General features: G+C 41.9%; 1 long non-coding RNA gene across 1 annotated transcript in view; it reads right to left on the bottom strand.

Moving 5' to 3' along the window:
• Positions 1-10129, bottom strand: part of LOC149122312 (uncharacterized) — a 120771-nt gene extending 110642 nt beyond the window's left edge. Inside the window, exon 1 of the long non-coding RNA XR_016220642.1 lies at positions 9837-10129. This is a non-coding gene — a long non-coding RNA (uncharacterized LOC149122312). The remainder of the gene's footprint in view (positions 1-9836) is intronic.
• Between the last annotated feature and the right edge of the window lie 12555 nt (positions 10130-22684).

The raw sequence follows: 22684 nt of genomic DNA, 5'->3' as shown, positions 1-22684 counted from the left end.
GTGTTGAGAGGTGGGACCTTTAAGAAGTGATTAGGTCAAGACAGCTCTGCCCTCAGGAATGTATTAATGCTGTGATCTCTGCAGTGAGTTGCTTGTCATAGTGGTGGGCTCTGGATAAAATGAGCCCTTTCCCCTCCTCTTTCTCTCTTCCGTTTGCCTCTCTTCTCTGTCTGATGTGATCTCTTGTCCTTTCACTTTGCACCATAGGATCACACAGCAAGAATGTCCTCATCAGATATTGGCCCCTTGTCCTTGGACTTCCCAAATCCAGAACTGTGAGAAATAAGTCTTCTTTAAATAAATTACCCAGTTTCATGTATTTTTTAATAGCAGCACAAAATGAACTAAGAACATCTGGAGATCTAAATATCCCTGGGGTGGAAAAAATATTAGGTGTTCTTGGTTGCATACAATTCTTGCAAAATTTTCCTGAGACTAAGGTGAGAAAGGAAGTCCTTCCCTACCCTGAATAGGAGGAAGGGGGTCATGGTGTGGAAAGTGGGCTATAAGGGGCAAAGTTTAAAAAGGAAAGGCTGCTTGACAGTTGGAACCTGAGGTAAGTAGGCAGGTTTAACTTCAAAATGAGTCAAGACAATGCCAGTGAGCTCCTGTAAGATGCCATGAGAAGGGAAACTTATCTTGGTTGCATTCTTTTCAAAAATGTACAATCCTCACCTTACTATGAGAAAAATGTTAGATGCACCCAAGTGATATCCTGCAAAATCCCTGAACTCACAAAATCATGAGAAATAAGAGAGCCCAGAAATGGCCACAGACAGAAGAGATTAGGGAGGGATGAGCTGCAATGGCATATCCTGGATAGGATCCTGGGAGAGAAAAGACAATAATGGGAAAAAGTCCACATAAAACACAGAATTAGATTATAGCTATGAACCAATCTCAGACCACAATCATTTCAAATGTTAACAGTAGGAGAAGCCAAGCGGGAGTGGCAGATCTCCACCACTGTTCTGTGGATCTAAAATTAATCCAAAATAAAAAGCTCCTTTAAAAAAAGACTGTTACCAAAGACCAGTTGCATAATTGCTGCAGGCTAGTCCTGCAAAAAGAGACAGTGAGGAAACCCTGAAAATTTTGCTACTTCAATGTTTGAGACACATTTAAGTGGATATATAACAAGGAAAGAATAGAAAGAAATGTCCTTAATGTTTGCTTACCTTAAATAGCCCTAACTATTAAAATTCCATGTAAAGGTAAAGATTTTACTTGCCAGAAGAAATAGTTCATACTTTAAAGTAAGTTTAACTTGACAAATTGTAATGTAAATAGTTGCACTTAGATAAGTAATGGGGATACTAACTGTGTCCCCATGCCTGAGCCAAATACAAAAGTCTAAAATCTAGCGGGAACAGATGGCATACAGAAGTTAAGACCAGCCCAAAGCTATTTCTATAAGTCAGTTAAAATTAAAGGAAACAAAAATGTTGAAATGTGTATTTTTTAACACGTAAGTAGTGCACACTGGCCTACTGACAAAACGACAAATTGCAGTTTTATTTAGCCTCAACCAACAAAGATTCTAATTCAGGGAATTTCTTTATAATTATTGTAACTGACTCTCATTAAACATATACCCAGACATACACACATGCCATATTTTTATGAAAACATCACTGAACAGTTAACAGTTCCAAGACCCAACAGCTTCAACAAGGATTCTATAAATGGAAAAAATGCTCCAAACCCACTAACAATATAACTGGAAATATGGAAAAGTTTACCAAGTTTACAAAAAGAAACCCCTGAATCATATGAACTAAACAAATAAAGAACCCAAACTGCTGAGTTAGCAACAGGAGGTTAGGAGGATGAAGACTAAGACTTGGTAGAAAAAGTAATTAAGAAAAAAGAATGGAAAGAAAACAACATGTAACCAAGACTCAGAGTGAAAAAGCTTAAAATAAGACTTCTACAAATACCAATGGAGTGGCACGAACCCTAAAACTTCTATCTGGCCTATTTTTAAAAGTCGCCACCTCATCTTTTCATTTATTCCATCTATTTCCTGTCTCAGTGTTTCCTCATTTATAACTTTAGGGTGCAAGCATATATAAAAGGGTATTGAATGTGACTTTCCTGGCCTCAGCAAAGAGTCCTGGGCACAAACAGTAGGCATTATGCATCTCAACTTCTTGCTCAGTCTCTCTCAAGTTCTTGCACGTTTAAGAATCATGTGAGGATCTAATCATGTTTGCATGTCTAACAATACCCATGGTCCAAGGCCTACACTTTGAAGAGCAAGTCTAGAGCAGCCACAAGGGGCAGACTCCAAGATTGTGAAGCAGCTTTACAAGCATGGCCCCTTCATCTCCCTCCAGGATGCATAACAGAAAATAAAGGATCTCCTCGATTTTCGAGAAGTCTAACCTAGAAGATCTTTCTGTTTGCTCCCATTGTTTTCCCTTTCTATAAACCAGTTGAAAAGAATTCATATTATCTCTGTCTCCCAGAGTGTGAGAAACTAGAGAGACAGATTCCCACCTCTCTAAAGATGAGAAGGACAGACTTTGCAGGTAATGACCTAGATTTCAAGAGTTTGCAGACACGAGGATGCATGCAACAGACAGATCAATATTTGGAGGCTACCATACAGAGGGAACCAATACTGGACAACATCTCTAGCTGGAAAGTAAAACCTGCTACTAATCCCTCTTTCTTCCAGGGTTCCAAATAGCAGCTAATGAGCAGGGAATGGAGCAAAACATTTTTTTTAAGATTTTATGTATTTGAGAGGTAGAGTTACAGACAATGAGGAGGAGGGAGAGAGAAAGGTCTTCCATCTGTTGGTTCACTCCCCAAATGGCTGCAACAGTCAAAGCTGTGCCAATCCGAAGCTAGGAGCCAGGTGCTTCTTTCAGGTCTCCTATGAGGGTGGAGGGGCTCAAGGACTTGGGCCATCTTCTACCACTTTCCCAGGCCACAGCAGAGAGCTGGGTTGGAAGAGGAGCAGCCGGGACAAGAACCAGCACCCATATGGGCTCCAGTGCCACAAAGGATTAACCTATTGCGCCACGGCACTGGCCCAGCAAAACAATTTCTTTCCAGAGAGAAACAGCCAGTGACATTAACAGCAATCCCCCAAATCCTATAGCCACTACCTGCGACTGATTTGGAGGAAGCCTGAGCCAGAGAGAAAATCTAGAGTCAGACTGAATATATGACATCATGAGATTTTACAATGAGAGTGAACCTTTAATGATTAGGCTCTCCTAGATCTGCCGAGATGCTCAAAACTTCATTTGGAGTTGGAAAGAACTATTCCATCAATTAAGTTTAATAGGAAATGGTGAGAAAGAATAAAATTGCTTTCTCTGCAGTATGGAAGCCTAGTTAGTTCCATATTTGAGAGTCTCAGTTATACTTTTTATAGGAAAAAATTTCGCAAAACACAGGACACTCTTGCACATGAGTCATGATAAACAAGCGGAGAGGTTTAACAAGAACAAGGGACATTTATATTAAATCAAAAGAAATGATTCTTTAACAAATATCTTACTGCTGATATGCCTTGAAAAAAACCTTGGCCTTTGAGAGCCAGAGAGACCCTTATGCTCTTCTTGTCAAACTTTCCCTTTCCATGGAGGGAATTCTAAGAATTTTATCAAGTGCTGTGACTTGTCTGAAGATACAATTGCTTGTTGGTGGCAGAATCAGGCCTGGCCTGGAAGCCAGGTTCCATGACTCCTAATGCAGTGTTCCTTCCAATAAGCCATGCACATAAATTCAAAGAAGCAATGTACATATAATAGTCAAGAGATTTATAGTAAGCTATTCAAAAAAAAAGGAAAAAAGTCATATCATTGGGAAATTATTTCTGGTGGATGGGGCAGGAAAATTGGCATTATATAAACATTATAAAATTAATATAAATTTGTTTTAACAATAGCATGAAGACAAAGTAGTCTAGAAAAAAATAGTTGGAAGTCTCTGATTTCAAAATTTATGACTGAGCTGTAAAAAAATATGGTACTGGCACAAAAAGAAAAATATAACAATGGATTAAAATGTAGAGTCTAACAAAAAATTTATATGGCTAATTCATTTTTGACAGGAGTACCAACACCATTCAATGGGGAAAGGACAGTTTTTTTAATAAGTAGTGTTCATAAAACTGGATATGCATACATAAAATGAACCCTTAGTTTAAACCATATACAAAAAGGATCAGATGCCTAAATGTAAGAGCTAAAACTATAAAACTCTTAGAATAAAAACAGTGGGAAAGCTTCATGATTTGGGATTTGGAAATGATTTCTTGGATATGCTAAAGACACAGGCAACAAAAGCAAAAGCAAATATGTGAAACTACATAGGACTGAAAAACCTTTGTGCATCAAAGAGTGAAAAGACAACAATGGGAGAAAATATTTGCAAATCATGTCCTATAAGGGGTAAATATCCAGAATGTATAGAGAACTCCTACAACTTAAACCTAAAGTTTGAGAGCCTCAATAACATTTCTTCAGAGAAGACATACAAATGTCTAGTAAGCACATGAAAAGATACTCCAGCACCAACCACTAATCATTAGGAAGATGTAAATCAAAGCCATAATGAGACAGATACCACTGCACACCAATTAGGATGTTACTATAAGAAAAAAAAAAAAATAAGTGTTAGCGAGGATGTGGAGAACCTGGAGCCATTTTGTATACTATCAATGGAAAAAATGTAAAATGGTACAGCAGCTACAGAAACATGGCAGTTTCTCAAAAAATTAAAAGTAGAATTATCATGCAATCCAGCAATTCTAATTATGTACCTGCAACAATGGAAAGCAGGGTCTCAAGCAGATATCTGCACACTCCCATGTTCTTGGCAGCATTTAGTGCCAAAAGGTGGAAACAGCCTAAGTGTCCATGGACAGATTAAATATAGTATACTTATAAAACAATGGAAAACTATTCATACTTAGAAGTTCTGATACATACTAAAATACATGAATGAAGCTTGAAGACACTAAGGTGAAATGAAACATCACAAAAAGACAAGTATTGTTGGATTCCACTTCCATGAGATATCTAGAGTAGCCCAATTTTAGAGACAGAAAGTAGTGCTGCAGTTGCTGGGGCTGGGAAGAAAGAGAGTTCTTTAAAGCATATAGAATGTCAGTTCTGCAAGATGGATTCTACAATAAGAATATATTTAACACTACTGAACTGATTATACAAGAATTTATTTAGCACTAATGAACTGCACATTTAAAGTGATTAGAACGGCAAATTTAAGTTATATGTATTTACTGCTTTTTTATTTAAAAATGAAAATATGACATTAAAGTGATTTGAAAAACATCAGCACAGGCTTCTTTGGCCATTCTTTCTTTCCAATCCAGTATATCTATGGTTTAAGGCAGGAATAGCAAACAGGTTCCAATTCATGGGCTGACTACAATCTCTGGTCACTGACTGATTGCTCTGGCATGCCTTACTGAGGATTCTTGGGGGCTTGGAATACACTGAATCACTGTGATGTCTGCTCTGGCCTTGGGAATAGGGGGTAGCATCCAGCATGCCAATTATTTGTTACCCTTGTTTTGTAGCAAACATGGAAGTATCCTTATAACCCATGTAAATATTTGGGATGGATTTACCAAAAAAAAAAAATCCCCACCATAAGAACAGGAATTATGCCACTACCATGAACTTCACTTTTCTGCTTTAAAGAGGCAGGGGGAGGACACTGATTGGAGTAGAACACAGTTTAAAACCAGTTTTGCCTTCTTGTTGCCATTATGGCCAAACTTTTCAAGAGAACAGAAATAAACATTCACCCCATGTGTCCTGAAAAAGCTTGACTTGGCCAACCTGAGTGTACAAGGGATGAAACTTTTGCCAAGTTTTGCCTTCATCTCAGGGGCTACCTGTAAATGGTCAGATCCAAAACAACCCTTACACCTGGAGAGGCCAATTCCTATACTCTTCACCACCTGCAGCCTTTGGTTGCTGAAATGCTAATGTTAGCATAGAGAAAAAAAAGTAGAATTGCATATTTGTTATCATGAGAAGTTTAAATTGCTATTATTATTAACTTCTGCAAGATACAACTTTGGGCATTGGTTTTCTATGAGCACCTAAGTTCCCTGTAAATGATAAGCATTGATATATCAGTTTACATGTTTACACACATATCCCATAGGTCAAGAGAACTCCAAGTCAGAAAAGGTCACATGAGCAACACAGAAACCAGACGCTACCTCGGTGCTTTCAAAATAGAATTAGACTATTCATCTCGGAATCTCAAAGCTCAGGAAAATTATGTGGCAACAATTACCAAGAGCCCAGAAATTGAGAAAACCTTTTTGCCCTATAACACTCTTGCTAAGGAAGTTCAAGAGATTTGTTTTCAAAGATGTTCATTGCAGCATAATTTATAATCCAAAACCATTTAAACCAGAGTGGAACTAAAAATAAAGCATAAGATACCTCATTAAATTCAAGAAAACATTAAAGAACAAAAAAAAAAGAAATAAATGCTCATCTCATAAAGAGGAATGAGCAGATAATAATCTGTAATGACTGATGTTTAGGAAAAGGAACCAAAGGAGAGTGGAGAGGTAAAGGGAGTCAAATTCAGAGAAAGAAAGAGGCAGAGGTTTGAAAGGAAATACACTGAATTATTAAAAGCACTTAACTCTTGAGATTGTTGGTAAATTGTGGGTCATTCTTTTACATTTTGCATCTTGAAACAGGCAGTTTTAACAATTGGGTTATCAGAAACACATAATTCTTTCAAGTGAAGGGGCAAATGTATAACTTTGCAGTTATAATAGTTACACCCAAGGCGAGGCAGTCACAGAAATAACTATCTTGCTCTGTTCAATTCAATGTACTAAATAACGAAGGACTCAACGGCAACCAGGAATCTACAAAGAATAAGATTCCATCTCTACCTATGACAAAAAAAAAAAAAAAAATCCCTAGGTCAGTTACAACCCAACATATTAACAAATTTAAGTTTGTTAAAGTTTTACTATGCTCCCCTAACCATACAAATATTGCAAAACAAAATGAATAAGAAGCCAACAATTTGATTTTAGGGCAGAGGGATACTGTTTTGCTATGGTTTTGTGGGCCAGGGAAAAGGGGAAGACATGCAAATCCCAATAAAAATTATGTGTTGGAACTTCTAAACAAATTACAAAACATAAACCCTGGGTCTAGTAGCTAGATATAAAATTTTCAGCTTTAATTCTGCTTTTTTAAAAATGATATAGGTATGCCCAGTTATTACCCTTGAGTTCATGAGATACCTAAAGACAATATTAGCCCAGGAATATTACTCTAACGTGGGACACATCACATAAAAGCAAAATAGGGGCTGGCGCTGTGGCATAGACGATAAAGCTTCCATCTGCAGTGTGTACATCCCATATGGACACTGGTTCAAGTCCCAGCTGCTCCACTTCTGATCCAACTCTCTGCTATGGCCTGGGAAAGCAGTAGAAGATGGCCCAAGTCCTTAGGCTCCTGCACCCAAGTGGGAGACCCAGGAGAGGCTCCTGGCTCCAGTTCAACATAGCTTTGGCCGTTGCAGACACTTGTGGGGGTGAACCAGTGGATAGAAGACACCTCCAACTCTGCCTTTCAAATAAATAAATATTTAAAAAAAAAAAAAGCAAAAGAATGAGGAGTTTTCATCCCAACTCAACGTACAAGCACCATTCCTGTTTTGTTTTTAAGATTTAGTTTATTTATTTGAAAGTCAGAGTAAAGAGAGGTGGAGGCAGAAGAGAGAGAGAGACAGAGACATAGACAGAGACAGACAGACATTCTATCTGATGGTTCACACCCCAGATGGCTGCAACAGCTGGAACTGTGCCAATCCAAAGCCAGGAGCCAGAAGTTTCTTCATATCTCTGGAGCCAAGAGCTTCCTTCTGGTCTCCCACTCGGGTGCAGGGCCCAAGGACTTAGGCCATCTTCCACTGCTTTCCCAGGCCATAGCAGAGAGCTGGACCAGAAGTGGTGTGACCGGGACTTGAAGCGGTCGGTGCCCATATGGGATGCTGGGGCTGCAGGCAGCAGCTTTACCTGCTAGGCCACAGCATCAGCCCCTGCGGTGAAATTTTAAATTCTAAAAATGGTGGTTATGATCAGAAAAGCAGAAAATATTACATAAGATACAAGACTTGAAGTCAAGATTGTTTTTCAAACTCTGCTTCAGCCATTTAGAAACTCTAAAACTACTAAGGGAAAGAAAGTCCCGCCTCTAAACACTTGGGAACAATGTTTGCACATTTATACAAAGAAATAACAGTCCCCACTCTACTTGTTTCACAGAGCTGTTTTGAGAGCCCAAAAACTGTGTGCATGAAAGAGTTTTACAAATGCCATAGTGCTACACACGTTGCATTTTCCAAATCTGCTAAGTCCATCATATGAAAACCTATCATGACAATTCAGTTGCCTTTTTCAGACACAGTGAGTAAGCCACTAATTTTCTCCTAAGTCAGTGTGCTTGAAACTGCTTATGTTGCAGAATCTGCCTTTACAAGGACATTTCCTTCTGCAATAGCAGCCAGGAAACTTGCCAGCAAATTGGACGGTCCACATCCAGGTGACCCAAAAACCAAGATGTAAAGAAACACGGGCAGGCTTGAGTCAGAATCCACAGCCTGCACACATCTTACGGGAGTGCTACTGTAGCTTCAGTGATAAATCATCAACTGGAGAAATATAAACACTGGTTACACAAACAAATTCAATTTAAGAGTCTCTTAATGAACCTTTAACGAGATGCATGTGGGCTGTAAATGCCCGGCAGGCTGCCCCAGCATGTTTGGTGTTTGCTTTCAGAAAAAAGAAAAATTAAAAATGCATCAATTCCCCCCATCTTCTGACTCATCTCATTAGCAAAATGCAACTGAAACAACTGACTTTGAATTAAAGGACTATTTCCAAAAGAGGAGGAAGGATGCATCTGTCATTGATAAAGAAATGCCCAAACTGAGAAAATGGAATTCCCTGGGTTAGGGCAGAAAGGAACAAAAGAGCAGTGTTTCTGTTTGTTATGACGAGCGATGATTTATGAAAGAAAAATCCAGAACGCTCCGTTTACTACACATGGTATCATAATCAAAGTGACTGGTTTCCTTTTCGCACAGCAAGGACTTTAAAATTGGGGTTTTGCCCCCTCCTCAGACCTTTATTGACTGAGATTTAAAACACACACACACACACACACACACTACGCATTCAGCTTGGGAGGACAAAAGATAAGGGTTTGGATTTGTGTAATGAAAGGCTAAGTAACAGAAGGCAGTGGAACCATGACCTCTCTTCTCCACCGTCACCCCAAAGCTACCCACACATTTCCATTTGCTGATAATGAGAAGCACGAAGTCCAAGGAGACTGGTCGTGGAAGTCGACGATCGAGCTCCCTCCAAGCACTCACCAGATGGTGCCCATCCCCAGCACTTCAAGGCACTTGGCACTGTCAGCGCACAACTCACAGACTCATTTATTCTCGGAACGTGCTCAGAGGCCGCTTGTGCTCCTCACACACCAGCACTCTGGCCTCAGAGAAATGTAGCCATCATTCAGGCCCACCTCAACAAACGACCCACCCCTCAGCCACAGAGGAAGTGGTCCCAGGAGAGCGACCACTGACCAACAGGAGGGACACATGGGGCTAGAGAGAGCTCCACCACCTGTGAGGCAGGACGTGTGCAGGCTGAGCACTGCCAACGGTTCTGGGGAAAGCTGTAAAGGTGTGTGTGAGGAAGACAAACAGCAACAGCAATACCTCTGGAAGGAGCCTGGAAAGCCTTTACAGCAAAGTCTCCCAGACAAGGTACTTTGCTCAAAACTTACCACTCTCCCTGCTGCCTGTCACATGTGGGGTCGACTGTCCCCTACGAAGTGCTCTGCTGTGTTCGCCAGTATGTGTTTGTTGGCCTCAGCATGAAGACATACTGTAGAGGTCTTTTCTCAGGACAAGCTACTTGAGTCTTTATCCCTTCTGGAAAATGCTCTCATAACCTCACCTGGGTAGCAGGACTAGTAAGATAATTGCAGTGGTTCACAGGGGATAAGCAGCTACAGCAGTGCCTAGCAGTTCAGACATCTACTCACCGAGTGAAAAGAACTATTCTGCATGTGTTAGAAGCCAGGTAATTCTGATATAAAAATGCGTAACAGCTGATACTTCTTAGGCACCTACTGTGTGTCAGGTGCTGTGCTTAACACTTTATATTTGTCTCATTTAACATTCAAGGGAAAATAGGAAAAGGCCATGTTGATTGATTATCATGCACCAGGCAGTTTTTTTGTTTGTTTGTTTTTGTTTTTTTGGACAGGCAAAGTGGACAGTGAGAGAGAGAGAGACAGAGAAAGGTCTTCCTTTTGCCGTTGATTCACCCTCCAATGGCCGCCGCGGCCGGTGCACTGTGGCTGGCGCATCACGCTGATCCGAAGCCAGGAACCAGGTCTCCCACGGGGTGCAGGGCCCAAGCACTTGGGCCATCCTCCACTGCACTCCCAGGCCACAGCAGAGAGCTGGCCTGGAAGAGGGGCAACCGGGACAGAATCCGGCGCCCCGACTGGGACTAGAACCCGGTGTGCCGGCACCACAGGCGGAGGATTAGCCTATTGAGCCGCGGTGCCAGCCAACACCAGGCAGGTCTTAATCCCACCTGAGGTGAGAGAACAAATCACATGGCAGGTAAATATCCCATTCAGGAATAAAATCAGATGTCCAGAACCAAAATGTTTATGTTCTCTCCACTAGATTCCTCCATAAACTCATCATACACACATGAAGAATTACTTTTCTATAGCACAAAACCCTCAGCCAACCAATGCTTTCTAGAAACAAAAATCCCTGATACAGAATATAATGTTTTGGAAGGAGAAAACCTATCTTTGCATCCAGGATAGAGGGCTCCAACTGACCACCTGCTGGCATTTCTGCCTATGGAGGGGCCTTCACCTCCTCGGCTGTTTTAGTAGGCCTGCATGTTTGCCATGGTTTCCTTACAGTTCCAGACACTTCACAGGCCTATCTCTAACCTTTGCATTAACCACAGACATTGGAATTCAGTCCTTTGAGATTCTGGAAAACTGATGCAAAAAGGTGACAAATGGGGTTTGGAAAATTTTTTTCCCCATCTTTTTTAGGTACAACCTAAAAATGCTGCATCAGTTCTGAGAATGTGGTTTTTGTCTTTGTGTTTAGCACCCCCCAAGGTAGAGAGATGAGTGGAAATCTCAAACCACAGAAGCCAACAGCCTCATCTCCAGTCTCACGTGGGAACCTGCATCGCCTCGGCTGCCAGGTCTGGGGTGGAAGTGAAATCGTCACAGCTGCCCTGATCATCAGGAAAAAGCCCTGCACGAGCGCTTCTCTGTCCTCAGGCTTCTTTGGTACTGAGCATTCAGAAACTAGTGAAGCTGGAGGAAAGAAGTTAGGGGCTCTGAGTGAAACTAGAGAATAATGTTTCGTTCCTCTGTTCGGTTTTTCACTGAAAGGATTGATGGATTTCCCATTCAGTCCCAAATAATCTCTCCAGTCTCCAAGCAGTGTTTATTTTGTCCATCATTCTCTGCTCTCCTCGCCTATCACTATCTTGTCTCTAACAAATACGGTGGAAAGAATCACTATATCCCTAAAGTTGTACTTAGGAAATGCATGAAGATTGTATTCCTTAAATAAAAGGTCTATTTGGGGGAAACAAAATAGCAGCTGCACAGTCTTCTGTGGAAACAATGGATAAAGGCACCTGGACAACCTGGACTACATTACAACCCTGAGTGCAGGTTAGGATCACCGGACAGCTGGGTAAACCAGGAAAGGCCCTGCACATCACAGGAGGTTCTGATTACAGGAATCTGGGGAGGCTCCTGGGCATTCCTAGGTCTAAAAGCTCCCCAGAGGGCCCTCTCCCCAGCACCACTGCCTAAAGGTCCATGTCACTGCTCTCAGGGTGAGTGCTTTGCTCAATCCCTCCTCATCACCTCCAGGTTAACCTCCATCTACTGCTTCTTGGGAGTTACCCACGGCTTTGCTTCTCTGCGGAGCCTCTTTGACCAAGAAGTTGTCGGGATTGAGCTCTTTCTTCTAACACTGACTGGACCCACAGCTGTCTGCCGGTTACATTCCCCTACAGAGGACTTAGGCAGAGGAGTGAGGGCCATGTGGAGGCGAGATCTCAAATGCAGACTCGGCTTTATCAACAAATGAGTGAAAGCATCCAGCCAGAAAGATACATGGCAGGTGTGAAAGAGCATTTCCATCCGACAGCTCTAACAGGAATCCCACTGATAGGCCGTATCACTTAGAGTGTGCTATGGAGTCACATTTTTATAAACCACAGAATTCATTCATGAATAACAAACTTATAATACACTGGATTCGGGAGGTATGTCTGGGTACCAGTGAGTGAAATTGCAAACATTTTAAACTTGACAAATTTTGCATCTCTGCTCTATTTTTTTTTTTTTTCGGACAGGCAGAGTTAGACAGTGAGAGAGAGAGACAGAGAGAAAGGTCTTCCTTTTTCCATTGGTTCACCCCCCCAAAGTGGCCACTGCAGCCAGCCTGTTGCAGCCGGCGCACTGCACCGATCTGAAGCCAGGAGCCAGGTGCCTCCTCCTGGTCTCCCATGTGGGTACAGGGCCAAAGCATTTGGGCCATCCTCCACTGCACTCCCAGGCCACAGCAGAGAGCTGGCCTGGAAGCGGAGCAACCGGGACAGGATCCGGCGCCCCGACTGGGACTAGAACCCGGTGTGCCACCGCCACAGGCGGAGGATTAGCCTAGTGAGCCATGGCGCTGGCCTCTAGCTTCCATTTTCAATATCTGAGCAGAGGTAAGAGCACTGCCACATCTAGCCCAGCTCTCAGACCTTACCCAGGTGGGTGTCCCAGGCTTCCACTGTCCACAGGGTGACTGATATAGTAAGATATAGTAAGATTGTTAGCACCAATATTTAAGGGGGCGGTCACTCTGACGCCAATCCTGCATTTAAATATTGTTCCCAGGGTGCTCAGTGACTTTCTGAGCCAATAGACACACATACTCCTGTGTGCATGTGCACGCACACACACCAGTCCAGTCTAGTCATCATAAACTCGTGTGATGAAAGTCCTGACCAAAAGCATCCCACTGAAATGCCTCTTATCAAAAGTATGTTTTGCATTTAAGAGACCTGTTTGATCCACTGATTTTCTAGAATAATAATGAGTATCTTTCACACCCTTGCTATTGGATGTTTGCAATCATGAACTGATATATACACATATAGATATAAATATAGAAACAGATATATCACGTGGAGAACAAGAGGAAGTGGGAAAATGTGTCCAAGGGCTTGTTGGAGCAGGTGTTTGGCAAGCTGTTGAGATACAACTTACAATGCCTGCATCCCATGTCAGAATAGCTGGGTTCAAGTCCTTGCTGTGCTCCTGCTTCCTGCTTCCCGCTAACATGTACTCTAGGAGCCAGCACAGGATGGATGGTGTGGTTGGGTCCCTTCCACCCCCTGGGGATACCCAGATTGAGTTCTGGACTCTAGTTTTGGCCTGACCCAGTCCCAGCTGTTGTGGGCATCTGGAGAATGACCAACAAATGCAAGATCTGTTTCTCATCCATGTGTGTGTGTGTGTGTGTGTGTGTGTGTGTGTCTGTATGTCTTCTGCTTTCAAAAACAGTGAAATAAACAAAAATAAATAAAATGACTCATTTTTTAAAGGGGGCTTGTTGGTATGCAGCGCCTGTCCTTGTCCTTGTATAAGTGGGAAGGAGCCACAGGGCCTCTTGGCAGCCAAGCTGCTGCAATTGTCCATTGTTATTTTTGTTTTCACTAAGGAGAGTTTTTAGAAAAGTTAAAATATATGGTGCTCTTTGAATGGTGGAGACAACGAGGAAAAAGGCCAAATCTAAATGAGCCAAGTGGACAACTATTTGTAAAGACCTCAGTGACATGCTTGTGATTAATCCTCAGGCAGTTTTCAGGCGAAAATATGAAACCCAAGAGAGTATCATTCTGTGCTTTTTTTTTTTAAAAAGTTAATACTGTTTACATCAGCATGCCATTCCCATTTCCACTCAAGTTCATTTCATTTACCAGTCCAAATTACTTTTCCATTTTGAAAATTCGTTGGCACACACACACACACACACACACACTCCTAAAGCGATGCTGTCTTAAACTCAAGGACACTCCTCACTGTTGTAGCTGTATGGAGAGACTGATTTTGCTCTTTCTTTTTTTAGGGGGAAGCATGCTAGCAAAGTCTAATGGAGATAAATAATGAAGAGAGCACTCCAGACAGAACAGGCAGGCATCTTGGTAAAGAACTGAGAGCCCAGTAGTCTCATTCAGCCTGGAGTTTTTATGCATGTGAGATGTGTGCCCTCTTCCTCCCCCCCTACGCTCTGTCTGGTGATTGTCTTTTGTAAAGAAAAGGCTGCTGCTCCTTGAGGGAACTTCAGCGAGCACTTTGCCCATTGAACCCTGTGCAGAAATCTCTTCCAGAAGGCCTGGTCCTCACCAACCAGTTCTTGAGTCTATCTCACTCTTGAAAGGGCCTTGTCCATTAAATAGTTTAAGGAGTAAGTCAGTGCAAGGGAGGGGGTCAGAAACCAGTGAGAGAAATCTATTTCCTGTGAGTTGACCAATGTCTCTCCAATATTAAGAATGCCAGGATGCTGAAAATTGGATTGATTAAATTAAAACAAAACCAAAAGGTGTCCTGAATCTTGCTTGATTCTTGCATGAAGAATAGCCAAGATTTTTTGTAAGATTTTTAAAAATTTTTTCTTCTTTTTTGGATTGACACATAATCATTGTAAATATTTATGATGTAAACGTAATTCAATGATAAATTAGGGTAACTAGCATATTTATCACCTTCAGCTTTTATCATTTCTCCTGAAGAGCACATGACAAATCCTCTCCACTTGCTATTTTGATATATTTTCATTATTGGTAAGTATATTCCCCCTACCATGAATTTACTTTAAAATTTGTTCAGAATTGACACAGCAAGAAACAAGAGGCCATTGTGGGAAAAATTCACCTATGCAATGGAAGTGCTCACTCTCCAATATTTTAACTATTAGTTAAATTGTGTGTGAAAAGCTTGACTTCTATGAATGAACAACCAAGAGGAACAACAATGGGAAGCAGCACAGTTTCATGGCTCAGAGTCAGCCACCCATACAGGCAGTTGCCCTGAGCTTAAGCCACTATTCTGTCACTTAATAGCCTAGATAACAGGACTTCAAAAAGTTCGTAGAAAATGGAATTGAAAGGGTCTTCAAACATTCATGGAAATATATATATATTGTGAAAAAAGCTATCCATGGATTTCAATTTTTCTGCACCATGACAAAGATATCATTTAACTCCATTTCTCTATGAACTTACTGAGCTGCCCTCATAGTTCCATGGTGAGCTAATTGGGCTCTCTTCTGCTCAAATTCTTCATGTATAAAGCACAAATAGCAAAAACACCTACCTCAACTGTTGTAGCAATGACTAAGCATATTAATGCTTGTCACATGCTTGGCACAGTGCCTAGCTTAAAGCAAGGGCTCAAAATGAAGCCAGACTTGTGGCCAAATTTTCAAGATTCCTTAAATAAATTGTTGGGATGCAAGATTCTTTAAATAAATATTTTTTACAAGTTCTTTTTCAAAACCATTAGCCTAGGTTAGAAGACTAACAATGGCCTTGAGAAGAAATTGAGAAAGTCCAATTCTTGATGCAGAACTTATCAGCAAAAATCACTGTTTATATGTGTTTATGTGTAGTTACAATTACACAAAAGCTTACAGCCTTCAGTTGATGTTAACTGTAAAGAAGGGTGTCTCACCAGCAGTTGAGCTGTGTTGACATAAGCAGAACAATGAACCCATTTTTAATGCTTGGGTAACAAAATCACTATCTTCAAAGGGAGGGAAAACCTCAAAACTTGGAGGAAAAACAAACTTAAAACCAAAGATTCTATTTTCATGTAAATATTGTTAAGGAAAAAAAAATAAAAATGGGCATGAAAGCTAAAGCAGAGATGACAGGCGTGAGTGTCATAATCCAAGCATCCTGAAAGCACACCAAGGAAGGTGGGGTCTCCATGTGTCCCTTCTACTCTTGGTTCGACTTTCCTGTGACGCTCTTCAATGAGCAGCTTCTGTCCCTTTCTCTCAGTGAAGGCATGAACATTCTCAACATTAACTTAAACTGCATCTTATCCCTGAACCAATGTGAAACCTTAGTGAAGGGGGCCGGCGCCGCCGCTCACTAGGCTAATCCTCCACCTTGCGGCGCCGGCGCACCGGGTTCTAGTCCCGGTCGGGGCGCCGGATTCTGTCCCGGTTGCCCCTCTTCCAGGCCAGCTCTCTGCTGTGGCCAGGGAGTGCAGTGGAGGATGGCCCAAGTGCTTGGGCCCTGCACCCCATGGGAGACCAGGATAAGTACCTGGCTCCTGCCATCGGATCAGCGCGGTGCGCCGGCCGCGACGGCCATTGGAGGGTGAACCAACGGCAAAAGGAAGACCTTTCTCTGTCTCTCTCTCTCACTGTCCACTCTGCCTGTCAAAAAATAAAAAAAATAAAATAAAATAAAATAAAGAAACCTTAGTGAAGGAAGATATGGACCATTGTGAAGATGAACAAACCCTGAGATGTTGAAACTTGCTTGCCTTTTGCTCATAGGAGTTTTTCTCCTCAATGGCTGGCCTCTCCCCACATGAGGGAAAACAGAATGAATTTGTAACTGACCAGAAGAGAAGTCACCTAATGGGGTGTAGCTATTACTCAGAGATGTATAGTGTGCTAGTATATAGGGCACATCATGTGATACTTATAAGCTGATACATTTGCCAATAATGGCTAATTGACAAGAATCTGGAATCTGTGATTCCAAGTCCTGTTTCTAGCATATCTGACTTTACTTCTGCCTATACAGCTATTCTACATTACTAACCCAAGAAAACTGTTGAATGTGCTGATGTTGCTTTTCTATAAATAATTAGTTATGTGATTTTCCCTTTGTTGGTAGAAAGGTAGATGCAAAGTCTGAGGAGTGCCAGTTTGTTGCTCTTGTCCATGAGCCTGTAGGTTCTACCAGCACCATCTCAGGATGAGGGAGAATTCAAGCCAAATACAGGTGCTCTTGAAACTCTCTGAACTTTGGTTTTACCTGGCCTTCTATGACTTCTGAGTTTGCTTCTGTACCACTGACAAATAGTGATGTGGAAATGACTGATATAGTCTCTTCCACAGCTAAAGGTCCTTCTCTGCCACTAATGGTGACTGTTGCCTTCAGTCACTTGAGCTAAAGATTTGTTTCAGAATCAGACCAATTATATACTTCAAAACCATAGCTTACTACCTCTGTGAGACCATGAACAACAGTTCTGTCTCTTTGAAAAATACCTATTCTTGGACTAGGGTTAGGCTTAACACCACTGCAATAGCATGACTCTCAGTAGACACTCAGCAAATGTAACTTTTTAAATTCTAGAGTCAGCTCCATGGAGGTGCTTCAGGTGCCACCTGCTAAGATACTCAAATTCTACGTTTTCTTTTCAACTTTCCATCCTGTCTAGAAGTCCTTTTTCAAAAAAAAAAAAGATTTGTTTTATTTATTTGAAAGACAGAGTTACAGAGAGAAGACAGAGAGAGAGAGAGAGAGAGAGAGAGAGAGAGAGAATTTATCCACTGGTTTACACCCCAAATGGCCACAATGGCCAGAGCAGAGCCAATGCAAAGCCAGGAGCCAGTTCTTCTGAGTTTCCCACATGGGTACAGGAGCCCAAGGACTTGGGCCATCCTTTGTCACTTTCCCAGGTGCATTAGCAGGGAGCCGGATCAAAAGTGGAGCATCCAGGATGAGAACTGGCACCCAAATGGGATGCCAATGCTGCAGGCTAGGGCTTTAACCTGCTGCACCACAGCACCAACCCCATCAAAACCCATTCTTACAAAAACTTATATTAATTAATTAATTAGAGTGTCAGAGAGGGAGGGAGAAGGAGAAAGAGAAAGAGAGGGAGAGGGAGAGGGTTAGGGGGAGGGAGAGGGTGAGGGAGAGGGATGGATGGGGGGTGTGGAGAGAGAGAGAGAGAGAGAGAGAGAGAGAGAGAGAGAGAGAATCCTTCCATTCATTGGTTCACTCCCCCAAAAGGCCTGCAACAACTCTGGGTTGTAAGGGCTGAACTTGAGAGCCAGAATCACAATCTTTGGCTCCCATGCCCAATGTGGGTAGCAGAGTCCCCATGACTTTGGCCATCACAGCTGTGCCCCCAGGGTCTACATTAGCAGGAAGCTGGGAATTGAGCCCAGGCATTCCACTGTGGGAAACAGGCATCATAACCAGTGTCGTAACTACATGTTCTAATACACACTACCCCCAGAACTCATTTATTCTAGGGCCTTAATCCGCTGCACCACAGAGCCAGCCCCCAGAAATTCCTTAAACACTTTTTCTTAGCCTATTGTTTCTATATACTTAGTGAACTATAGCACTTTGTCAATTCATTTCACAATAATTGTATTAATATCTATCACTTACATGGTTGACTCGAGAAAAGAATAGAAATTATTGGTGTTCAATTTGTTTAAAGTATTGGGTTTTCTTTTTTTCCCCAGATGTTTCCCAACAAGTGAGTAGGTAGAAAAGTGCTTTATAAATCCAGGATTTGCCACTATCAATATAATTAGAATGACATTAATTCCCTTAATAATATAATTTTAATAAATTGAGATCCCATATTAATATCATGATTCAGTGTTCTTAGCAAGAATCATTAGCTTTAGAGATATTTTTTCTAGCAAATTCTCTTGAAAAAGCAAAACCTGCTAAGGAAATACAACAGGTTTTCCTGGGCAATCAATAAACCACATATTGTAAATGAGTGTTTGAAACTGAGAATGGAAAGTTTCCAAACTAGAGGAAAGAGCTTTGGGGCTGGCACTGTGGTATAGCTGGTAAAGCCGCCACCTGCAGTGCCCGTATCCCATATGGGCGCTTGTTCGAGACCTGGCTGCTCCGCTTCTGATCCAGCTCCCTGCTATGGCCTGGGAAAGCAGTAGAAGATGGCCCAGGTCCTTGGGTCCCTGTACCCAAATGGGACACCCAGAAAAAGCTCCAGACTGCTGGCTTCAGCTCAGCCCAGCCCCAGCTATTGCAGCCACGCGGGGAGTGGACTGGCAACAGACAGAAGATCTCTCTCCCTCTCTCTCTGCCTTTGCCTCTCTGTAACTTGCCTTTCAAATAAATCTTAAAAAATAAATAAAGAAAGGAGAGGGCATCTTCATTCTACTCTGGCCTTTATGTCCTTTCTAAAACCATTAAAACTTTGGGGTAGGTATAAGGTGAGGAAAGAGAGACGCATCACAGTTATCACAGGGAATAGACTTCATTTTACCAAACAGGGTGATGTAGCTTCCAGAAAACTGAAACATCAACACAAGTGACAAGTGTTTAGAAGGAGAGTAGTGCCCGCCTTTGACTCTGCCCAGGTGAGCCCTCTTCTGGGTCATGGAGTGAAGTCACTGAGCATAAGCTGATAATGGGGTAGGGGATAAGAGAGTGGTGAAGAGGCTTGAAACCAAGGTTTGTGAGTAGTGGACTTTGATTCGTTACTGTTTCTTCTGCATGGTGTCTTGTGTCTGCCCTTATCATCTCTGCTCTGTCCCTTGAACTTCCCTATCTGGTTAGATCCCTTCTTTGCATATAGTTATTCTCCTTTTCTTGGGTCCTTTTTCATGCCAATCTTGCCCCCAAGTAGTGTGGTTAATGCAAGCCTGATGTCAGGAAACCATTGCTACCTGGGTGTCATTTCTGGCCCCACCTCTTGTAGCTGTGTGTGTGTGTGTGTGTGTGTGAGAGAGAGAGAGAGAGAGAGAGAGAGAGATCTTCAGTAAATGGCTCAAATTCTCATTGTTTCCATCTAGAACAGTGCCTGTCACTTGGTGAGTGCCTTGTAAGTGCTGTGTCACCCCCCCCCCTTTTTTTTTTGACAGGCAGAGTGAACAGTGAGAGAGAGAGAGAGAGGGAGAAAGGTCTTCCTTGCCGTTGGTTCACCCTCCAATGGCCGCTGCGGCGGCGCGCTGCAGCCATTGTGCCACGCCGATCCGAAGCAGGGAGCCAGGTGCTTCTCCTGGTCTCCCATGTGGGAGCAGGGCCAAAGGACTTGGGCCATCCTCCACTGCACTCCCAGGCCATAGCAGAGAGCTGGACAGGAAGAGGGGCAACCAGGACAGAATCCGGCGCCCCGACCAGGACTAGAACCCTGTGTGCCAGCACCACAGGTGGAGGATTAGCCTATTGAGCCATGGCGCCAGCCACTCCCTTTTTTCAATACTGCCAATAACTCCTGTTGCTTAAAGAATGGAAATTGAACTTCTCCACTGGAATTCCTGGCTATCTTTGCTCCAACCTCAACCTAACTTTCTATGTTTTCCTTACACTCTACATTTCCAACATATGTACATGGTAATCCATGTATGTTGACCTCCCTGGCATTAATGAAAACCTGACATACATTTTCTCATCTCTGTTAGGGTCTTACAGTTACTCCAAAGTGCCTTTTCAAATACTGCAGTGCCCTTCAATGCCAAAATCAATAACATGTCATCTAGAAATGCACTCCTGGTAAGCCTACTAGGAAAAGTTTTCTCATCCCTTCTGCTTTTTTCAGGCTTCTTGTAACTCCAGTATAGACATAGTGACAATCACTTTTATCACAGTTGGGTCTGAGAGACAATATGTATGAGGACACTTCAAAAAGTTCATAGAAAATGGAATTAAAAGATAAGTTTATTTTGGTGTAAAACAATTGTGAAATCATGGATAGTTTTTTTCATAGTACATATTCTTATGAATTACTTGTAGATCCCTCATATACCTGGAATTTAAAAATGTTTTGCACCAAAATAAGGGTATCCTTTAATTTCATTTTCCATGAGCTTTTTTGAAATACCATCATATGCAGCGATGAGTCACCACAACTGCCCCTGATTGTACTGACGGATGCTTCTGCTCATAAGGAGGGAATTTGCCAAGAATCTACTCTTTAGACATCGAGACTGAAAGAAGGAGCGAGAAGATGACCCATGGTGTTGCTCAGGTACCAAACTCTGAAATAGTGAACATCCTGGGAAAGACCTGGTAGCCAGCAGCAGTGAAGACTCAATGGCATTTGAAGGAGAAAGCAATCAAGTCACAATCACTCAACTGAATTAGTCTCTGTTGAAAGATTTAGTATTGAGTTTCCACTAGATGAAAACCACTCCATTTCATGCAATATTTACACCATCTCATATTTTACATTTTTGAACTGTAAAAGAGTGTTTCTTCTCACTTAATCTATTGCCTTGAAATCTTTGCTTCTGAAAGCGTAGCTATCACCATCTATTGTTTAATGTTGGAATCCTTAAATCTTAGAGGACACTGGAACCACTTTAAAGACAAAATGGGATGTCCTCGCCAGTTTTTATCCTAATAATCTCCAATTGTGCACTTTGCTAGCATATTAAAGGAGCAGATGTGAGAAGCTGTGGTAACTTCATGCAGCCACTCAGGAAATAACTGACTTAATGCATTTCTAAATTATTCCAGTCCTTTCCTGATTTTAAAGTTTTACAAACAATTGGAAAAGATAGGATCTGTTATAAAAACTTTAGTTCCAATCATTATTCCTCAGAGTGATAGAGTGTGTTCTAATTTTGGAGATAAAACGAATCTACAATCAATGCAAATCTTAAAAATCAACCCTTGATAACAGTGTGTCACAATGTTGGAGGCAAAGTACTAGCTTGGATATTTGTAGGCAAAACAACAGGCTGTATAATCATCCACAGTTCACCCTGGAATTTTAGAAAATTTTAAACAAACAGCACCCCATAATATCCAGGTGACAAAACATACTGTAACCACCAAGGCAGACCATGATCTTTTGGGTTCGGAGGTGCCCATCTGAGTGAGAATTTTTCCTTGCACACTACCATATCTTAACACAGTAGGAAGACATTTTTTCAACTGACCTGATAAATGAGCCAGAGATTATCCATTTTGGGGGTTCACCAAGTGGAAGACAAACATTTGCACTTCATCCAGCTCTAGATAATCCAAAGGTTATCCTACTCTAAAAAGATAATCCATTAGAAATGGTTGTTCAAGTGACTGCCCATGTGGGGAAGAATTTATCAAGAGGCTATCAGAGGCAAGGAATGCAAATGATGCTTCTCTAGACATTGAGCTCACCCTGCAGATTTGAAAAGGGTCCCTGCCAAAGAGCCCACACTGTAGACAAGGCTACCAGCAGATTTATGGAGCAAGTAGACCACACTTGTGAGAGGATCCCACAGCAGCCTCCTAACTTCTTCTCAAGATTTGGGTTTGGCGTCACCAACACAGAACTCTCCTAGACATTTACAATGATCTATAGCCTCAGTTTGAAACCCATCCAAAGATAGTTACAGAGTCAGCAAGTTCTACTTCTATTAGATTCTTTCAGAATTTACTGAGTCTACCCTGGACTTTGGACAAAAATGACTTAGGTTTGCTTTGTCACAGGGGCATTGAAATCATCCATTTGAGTCATTAGATCCTTACAATTTATAAAAATTCAATATTAAAGATTGTACCTAAGGTTGTACCATTTTCTTCTCGAAGTTTGATGGTTGACAAGTATAATGGAAAGAGTTCACA

The sequence above is a fragment of the Oryctolagus cuniculus genome, chromosome 14 (genome assembly GCF_051225735.1).
Source record: "Oryctolagus cuniculus isolate XC-2025 breed Fujian yellow rabbit chromosome 14, ASM5122573v1, whole genome shotgun sequence".
NCBI classification, from domain to species: Eukaryota; Metazoa; Chordata; class Mammalia; order Lagomorpha; family Leporidae; genus Oryctolagus; species Oryctolagus cuniculus.
Note: the sequence above shows the minus strand (reverse complement) of the source record. Positions and strands in the feature narration are given on the sequence as shown.